General features: G+C 37.5%; 1 pseudogene; it reads right to left on the bottom strand.

Moving 5' to 3' along the window:
- Positions 1-3,899: 3,899 nt before the first annotated feature.
- LOC118993245 (uncharacterized) lies at positions 3,900-4,009 on the bottom strand (annotated as a pseudogene).
- Between the last annotated feature and the right edge of the window lie 4,798 nt (positions 4,010-8,807).

Genomic DNA, 8,807 nt, shown 5'->3' with positions numbered 1-8,807 from the left:
TTTAAGGATGATAACTTTTCAGGCAGATTGGACATAAAGACAGACAGGTTTACCATTCCCCCGTTTTATTAGAATTTTATGTCACTCAGACTTTTCCTGTGAGAAGGGAAGCAGAGGATAACCAACACTGAACATGATGAGCGATTGTTTGTCCTCTTTCACTTAAATACATTCTAATTTATGAAAAGGAAAGGAGAGATTTTTCACGTCTTTCATCTGAAGTAGGGCAGCCTTCCTGGTTTCCCTAATTGCACTAAAAAACTAAAGATGAATGTGCACAACAATCAACGTGACTGATTTGCTTTTTTCGCACAAAGGGAGCTTATTTAGTGCCCAGAAGCAATGTGTGTGTGATGTGGTAGCGATGCCGCTTCTTCAGACGAGTTCTTTCAGGAGCCTTGGTCTCTCCACCTGAGAGAGATTTCATTTTTTCCCCCGAGATGTTCTGGTGTGTTTTGTGCAGTCTGCTAGGAACCTGTCTCCCTGCAGAAATTCTAATGTGGCCCACCTTACATAATCAAAAAAAAAGGATGCATTATTTTAATGGCCTCTTAAATATTGAATAATTTGTTTTTTAAGGATAATTCTTGGTCAGTTTTTATCTATTCTTGCAATTTCACTCAATTTTCCTAATACCTATCAATGCAATAGTGTGTCTTTATTTGTTCCCAACCACCTTACTACAGATTGCTTGTGAAGTTTAACTCTACTTTAACCTCAGTTTACTTTTAGGTAGCTGCATATTGTTACCTACAGTTGACTTAAAGAAATTTGAATGTTCAAATACCTAAGAAAAATTTTCTATAGTTAGGGGATATGTGTTTGATACTATTAAGGTTTGGGGGAGATGCAGTGAGAAATAAATGCTGTCAGAAACAAATACTTCAGTGTTTATTGACAGTTTTCAATAAAATAAATTCAAAAAAGGATGCTTCGTACCAATGTCTGAAGTACAGACAGAATCTGCACTTCAGATTTTAGTCCTTTATATCAGGCAATCATTTCCCTGTGTTACACTTAATTAAGCTATTGTTATCTCATTAAATATGCCTGTCGAACTTCTCATTTTTCGAAAAATGTTGTTCTCCCAACCACAGTAAATGTGAGAAGGAGAAATCAAATACCATCGTGTGTGTATGAGTTGACTCTTTATAGTTAAGAAAATAAGGAGAAATGTTAAATAATTTACATTTGTATAACTCATTTAAATCACTTTCAAGTGTCTCCTTATTGCAAATATAATCAGCTTATTATAGGATCTTGACTCTTAAGAATATATAACTTCATTGCTTCCCGTAATACTATCATTCTGACCCAACCCCAAACATTTCCTGCTGGGTAGGTCTCTTAATATCTTGGGCCATACATAATTCTTTGGGGATTTTTTTCTTTTTATTTTTCTTTCTTTGTATTTTTTTTTCACTCACTAGAGCAAACCCTTTAGTTGGGAAGCCTAAGATAAGTTGAAATCTAATGTCATTTGGTTATTGGCTCATCACATCCCCTATGACCCTCTTCAACACACTAATAAACTCAGAAAATCCTACCCAATCTCACCCCCTTCCAAAAATAAAGTTAAAAGAAGTATCAGGCAATATAAAGAATATCAAGAGGCTAGGAAATGGAAAGTTACAAAATAATTGTATGAGTTGTCTTTTGTTTTGCTTTGTTTTCCAGTACCTTTTTACAGTGTTCTCAACTAGAATTATAATAGATTCTGTGTGGAAGAACCATATCACTTTTTACAGTATATTTCAGTGCCAAAAGAACATTGCCAAAATTATACTGAAATTGTAGGCCCCTTACCCAGATAAATAGATAAGTAAAGATATTTCAGCAACTATAAAACAAACACTATTGTATCAGTCGGGGATCTTGGCGGTAGGCAAAAGTTATGAATCTTTGCCCATATAGATGGGGAAGTTGTTTATTTAAAACCTGTGTCACCCAGGTACCAGATACCCCTATTCTCTTAACATAGAATCACAAATGACCTAGGCCCAACCAATTGGATACAACTGCCCAAGACTGAATCTTTCAGAAGTAACACAATTGCAGAGGCGTTGCAACAATGCAAGTCAGTCCTGGAAGATCTGGAATCTCACAGCAACGCTGAGACGCATTGAGGAGCTTCCAGTGGTGGAAGCTCTGCCGGCTGCTTCCCGGAGCTTCCCTTGGTTTCTGAGCCTGAGGAGCTGATCTTTCCATGCATGGCATGGGGGCCAAATATGCAGTCAATAAACTCCTTCTCTACATAAATGGTCAAAATGTTATATGTGTAGCTCACAATCAAGGTCCCTGATGGATACAGTGGTTCTAGTGTTTTGGTTTTAGGAGAGTTTGACATCTCCAAAAACTCTCATTTTACCTCCAAAGATTGTGGCTTTAAAATACACTTTGGGATGTTTTTATGGCACTAAAATCAGCTATAGAATGATGGGGCTCTTTTGTGGAATCTGTAATAATTCCACGTAAGTCTCTTTGAAAACTCCAGTACCCATTATGTCAATGAATACTAACATTCCTATCTACAAGCTACTCCTTTCTTAAAAGTTTTACAAATGCATTCCTTTTAGTCCAGGAAAGTACAGACAGCAAATAAATAATCTTGCTGGCATGAAAAGTCCTCTGATGCTTTAATAAACTCTACTTCTACCGTGCACTAACCTAAATCTAAAGGCAAATGTGTTTTTGTTTAGAACTAAAATAGTTTTTGGACTATTTCCAGGAGCACCCTGAAGAGTTATTCTATTTCTCAAAAATTATGGAAGTCATTTGGTATTAGATGCACTTTATAACTTCAGTCCCAGACACACCATCCAAAGCCACTGAGATTCTCTCCACTCTAACACTGCTAAAATAAAGGTTAAAACACTATCATTATAGAGTCCTCAGGGTGTGTGTGTTGTTTAATCAAATTACATTTAAAATGTATTTTTAAATAAGTCATCCCATTTCGGGGACATGAGAAGTAGGTAGTATAATGATAACGTGAGATCAGAAATGAGAACTGTTTTTGAGTCACAGCTGTGCCACTTCCTAACTGCATTACTTACTATGGGTCAGTCGTGTTTCCCTCACCGTCTATTTCATCTGCTGGCCATGCCAATCACACTGATTTGTGTCAGGTTTAACGACACAAGGCATCCAAAACACTGAGATCTCTACCACGACACACTAATACTAGCTATCACCATAGCCTGAAACTTGTAAAACCAGGAATACTTTATTGCTAGTACAGTGTTCCATTGTGATCATGGAAGAGATGTCTTATTTATATGGAGCCAGAATTCAAGTTCAGATCAGGAAGAACTTCCTGAGGCATCCACCACTGGAAGAAGCACAAAGCAGTTTAACAAAAGAGGAAAACTTGAAAGTAGAATGCAAAATGTATACAATTAGGGCTCAATCTGAGTGTTTAGGTAAATTGTAACTGCTTGAGAAAGGAATCAAATTGCCCTTTGAGTTCTGATCATTTTCTATCACCTTAGAGAAAAAAGGCAGAGGAAAAAAATGAATGATTTTTGAATAGCAGAATGGGCAGCCGTCCTTTAAAAACTAATAATGGAGACCACCTGCTGACTGCCAATTGTTAGTTATGTAATTACCTTGTACTATAAATGCATAGATTTTCTATAAAATGTGATATGTACACCCAAAAAAGAACATATTAAAAGCTGTGTCTGAAATAATGTCATCTCTTAGAAAATTTTCATCAAATGCACAACTTTCTACCGTGTCTGTATGATTAGCTTCTTCCTAGACTTTCTTTTTGCTTTCAGATTTTCAGTGCCCCTTCCAATCAGGCATCCTTTCCTTACCTTTTTAGAATCAAGGCATACCTGGAATCTAAATAAGCTCAAAATAAGAGAATTGTATATACAGGACACGTGAAGATATAAAGGTGACCTTGAAGTAAACTTAAGTCCACTGTATTAAAGTTGGTGATTTTTTAAATGGATAAGAAGAGATACTACACTTGATCTTAGCCAAAAGGCTGAGAAGCGATAAAGTTGGTGATTTTTTAATTTGGCAATACAACCTAAACATCTTAAACATAATTTTCCTGAAAACGACTAGTTCACATCTACTAGAGAGCCTAGAGAAAGGTTTTTGTCTTCTGAGGCTCTGGGAACCACACAGTGAGTGAGATGGCTATGCACTTATGGGGTTAAAGTGTTCACCCACAAACTCTGAATACTCAAACTGAAGTAAATCACCAGGAAACTACACCAGCGGCCACAGCAAAGAAGTAAAAAATTTAATAAATCGCAAACCAAAGAAATATTGCACACCACCAAAATTCCCTATTTCATTGCTTCTAAGACCTTATCAGTTATAAGATACACTCATTTCTGATAGTCCACCAACAATTTTTTTTTAAACACTGGCAATTCGTATACAACACACCAGTGATTCCAAGATGCATCCTGATTTCATAAATAATAAATGTGGAAAAATTTGCATCTTGTATTAAAATGCGGCATTTTTGTTTTATTTATTGGCTTTCACTTTGCTTTTGCCTATTGAAACAAAGGGAGGTCTCAGTCTCAATCCTAGAATTTCTGATATTTTTAAAATTCATTTAAGCATTTGACTACATAAATGCAGACATAGAATCCCAGAAAGCAACTTGGTCTAACATCAGCACTGTGGCACTGAAGATACAGCAGTTATAAAAACCTTTGCCCTTTGCCCTTTGCCCGCCCATGTGTGTGAGCGTGTGCCTGTGTGCAGATGTGTTGATTGGTTCTAAGTTCCTTAGTTAATTCTGTCAGTGAACTTTCCGCTTCTTTGTGCTCCTGTGACAACTTAAACTCTTGTCGGTTGTGCTAATTATTTCTCTCTCTTAGGACCATGTTTGCCTACTGTCTTTACTTACGTTCTCTTCCCACTCTACGAGCTATTTTCTGACTAACATCTGAAAGAAAGAGAAATAATAAAATTTACCAAAAGAAGTTAGAATGTTCCCAGCCATGCATTTGTTTGTGGAAATCTGAAAGAATTAGCTTGTCTATTTCATTAAGTTCTAGTAATACCTCGTATCAAGATTTAGACACCATTACTCCACCGATTGTAGCCACCAAAATGTTGTGCTCTAGCAAAAACATATCTGTTATATTTACTGAGCAGCCACAATTTTCAGACACATTCACATTCCCTTTGCTAACAGGAAGGATGAAATGCTCTGTTAAAAGCTTCAAGGACGCTGGTCTCTATACAACTACAGCAATTATCTTATTGCTCAGCATTTCTAAAGAATGAATGGTGCTTATTGTTTGTAGAAGTAACCTAAGACGATCATTTACTGTAGTCAGTGGCAGTTTACTGAAATGTTTTTTACAAGCAAGCAAAACATAACCAGAGACAGTGAAGTTAGGAAGTTTTAGAATAACTAAGTAGCAGAGGCTTGCAGTGACTCTTCAGCAGAGTGGGGGGGAGGGGCTTTTTCTGAATCTGCATCTCCATGCGTCTTTACCCAAAACTGAACAGCGACCAGTTTTATATCAAACAGTTATAAGTCAGGGCTTTAGCCGATGGAGATCCCCGGGGAAGAAGAGAACAGCCCAAGTTCACCTTGTCACTTAACAAGTTCAAGATTGTTGATGGTAAACAAAATGTATTCTCAGACCATCATCCCCAATGTAGCACAGGCAGCGCATTCTCTGCAGAACCTACAGAGTGGGGTACACTCCCATGAAGAAGTGTACGTCCCATTACATTCAGATACAAGGTAGTGATACAGTTCCAGCGGGGGACATGTCCTTTTCAAGACAAATGTTCTCTGACATACTTTAAAGCCAAAATGATTAAGTACAAGACTTTATTTCTACAACTTCCATGCTTATTTATTTTTACTCTGAAGTGCCATTGCAGTACCCAAAGATCTATATTTTCATTTTTACTCGCAATTTAAAATTCATCAATTATAAAGGTCCGTAAGGCAGCACAAAAGTAGTTTGATCATGAATAACAGCATTAAATATATAGATGCATATGTTATTTCTAGGTTATATTAATAATGATAAATTTTACATCACATTGATTTTCTTACCTCCATACAGCAGAAACAACATTATAAATCATGACTACATTGTTGCTTCTGGGTGTAAGCTATGCACAGTGAGGAAAAACTAGACATACTGCATGTGGGAGATGATAAGGAAAGAGTTATCCACATATTAAATGTAATTCACAGCTCTAGTCACTGCCCTTTACAAACACGATGATACTCATTTTAACTACCTGTAATGCTAAGTAATCTGGTGATATGAAGACTATAATTTTTTAATTTCCCTTTTGTGTGTGTGTGTTCTGTTTTACTGGGGTCACATTGGTTTATTACATGATATAAGCTTTAGGGATACAATGTTATGATTCCACATCCATCTATATTGCAGAGGACTCGTCACGAAAGTTCTGGTTTCTATGCATCCCATACAGCTGCCCTCCTCTGTTCAGTTTCCCCTCCTCCCCTCCCCAACTCATCGGGTAACCACCAACCTGTCATGTGCATCCTAGAGTCCACTTTTTTGTTTTTGTTTGTTGTTGTCCATTTTTTATACTCCACATGGGTGAAATCATACAGCATTTGTCTTTCTCCATCTGACTTAGTCCACTTAGCACAATACCCTCAAGGTACATCCCTGTTGTCTCAAATGGCAAGATTTCATCTTTTTATGACAGTAATATCCAATGTATACAAATACCACTTCTTCTTCCTCTATTTACTCATCAGTGGACACTCAGGTGGTTTCTAAATCATGGCTATTGTAAACAATGCTGCTATAACCTGAGGGGTGCTTATATTTTTCAAATTAGTGTTTTCATGAAATGTATTGGGGTGACATTGGTTAATAAAATTATATAGCTTTCAAGTGCACAATTCTAAAATTAGCATTTTTGTCTTCTTCAGATAAATACCCAGAAGTGGAATAGCCAGATCATATGACAGTTCTATTCTTAATTTTTGAGAAATCTCCAGAGTGTTTTCCGTAGTGGCTACCCACCAATAGTTACAAGCGTTCCATTTTCTTCACATCCTCTCCAATACTTGTTACTGGATTATATGGTATGAGCATGTTTAACTTTGTAAGAAACTGCCAGAGTGTCTTCCAAGGTGGCTGTCCCATTTTTACCTTCTGCTAGCAATGAATGAGAGCTGTTGTTGCTCCACCTCCTTGTCAGCATTTGGTATTGTCGCTGTTCCAAGCTTTGGCCATTTTAATAGATGTGTCGTGATATCTCACTGAAATTAATTTGGGGAAATTCTCATCCATTATTACTTCAAATATTTCTCCTCTCTTTTTTTCTTTTTCTTATGGTCTTTCCATTATGTTATTTCTTTTGTAGTTTTCTCACAGCCCTTCTAATTTTTTGCAGTCTTTATTCTCTTTGCTTTTCATTGGTATTTTCTATTGAGATATCTTCAAGCTCAGAGATTCTTTCCTCAACCATGCCCAGTCTACTAATAAGTCCATCAAAGATGTTTTTCATTTGCATTGCAATGGTTTTGATCTCTAGCATTTCCCTTTAGTTCATTCTTAGGATTTTCATCTCTCTGTTTACTTGCATGCTGTTTACTTTATCTGTTACAGCCTTTATAAAGCACATTAATCATAGTTGCTTTAAATTTTCCATCTGGTAATTCCAACATCCCTGCTCTGTCTGGTTCTGATGCCTGCTTTGTGTCTCCAACTTGTTGGAGGTATTTTCCTTTTGGTATGCCTTGTCGTTTTTCTTGATAGTCAGACAAAATGTATCACGAGAAAGGACTGCTGCTAATAGGACACCAGTTGTGTGGCAGTGAAGTGGGGTGGGGGGGAGCATTCTGTAGCCATTTGATTATGTCTCGGTCTCTCAGTGAGTCTTTGCATCCAGACTACGAATCTCAGTGTTTCTCTGTCATTTCTCCCCCTCCCATGCCCTGACACATACTCACACACACCCTGTTACATGGGACTAGATGGCTAGAAAGGGCTGGAGTTGGGTACTTTCTCCCAGTTCGATGAGCTTCTCCTAATAGCTCTGTGGGCTGGGCTCCGGCTAACTAGTGTCTCCTGAGGGCAGGCCTTGCTAAGAATCACAGAATACTCTGGCATACTTCAAAATGGTTCCTTCTCTTTTTTTCCCTTTCAAAAGCATGAGGTTGGTTGGTTGGTTGGTTTTCTTCAATATTAATTGTGAAATCATGGGGGTAAATCTCACAGAATTGTGGGATACTCCTATGACTGCGTTCACTTAGAAAGCCGAACTCTCGAGGTTGCCTGCACTGAGCCTTCTGCAGCTCGGGTTGCCCCACCCTGGCACCAGTTCCCTGGTGGTTCTCGCCTTTGAGACAGTGCTCTGGTGAGCCTGTTGTGGTTCCCTGTGTTCACCTGCCTGTCTCTCCAATCCTGTGGGCCGCAATTTGCCTGGGCCCTCACCTCTCGTACGAATCCTAGAATTGCTGTTCATGTTTCAGACTCTTCAGCTTTCTCCTTGTTAGCACCAAGTGGCAAATCCAAAACTCCTCATGTACGGAACTACGACAAAGATCAAATGTCTCATTGAATTTGTACACTGTTGGTATTGTTTTGGGGGCGTTTTTTCTGGGAGCATTAGGGGTTTTTTTGCCTTTTTTATCATCGCTATTATTTCCTATTGTTTCAGAAAATTTAGCTGATATAATGAAATTATAAAAGTCATAAAGGAAGAAGTAAAATTAGTAATTTGTACAAATTGTATATTGTTTACCTATAAAAAGAATGTATTTCTGAAATTTCAATTTCTAAAATTTTCTTCTGAATTTGAGTTTATTGACCTTT

The sequence above is a fragment of the Sturnira hondurensis genome, unplaced genomic scaffold, assembly GCF_014824575.4.
Source record: "Sturnira hondurensis isolate 20B ecotype Veracruz unplaced genomic scaffold, ASM1482457v3 Scaffold0008640, whole genome shotgun sequence".
NCBI classification, from domain to species: domain Eukaryota; kingdom Metazoa; phylum Chordata; class Mammalia; order Chiroptera; family Phyllostomidae; genus Sturnira; species Sturnira hondurensis.
The sequence above is the reverse complement of the archived record's forward strand: the minus strand, read 5'-3'. Positions and strand labels throughout refer to the sequence as shown.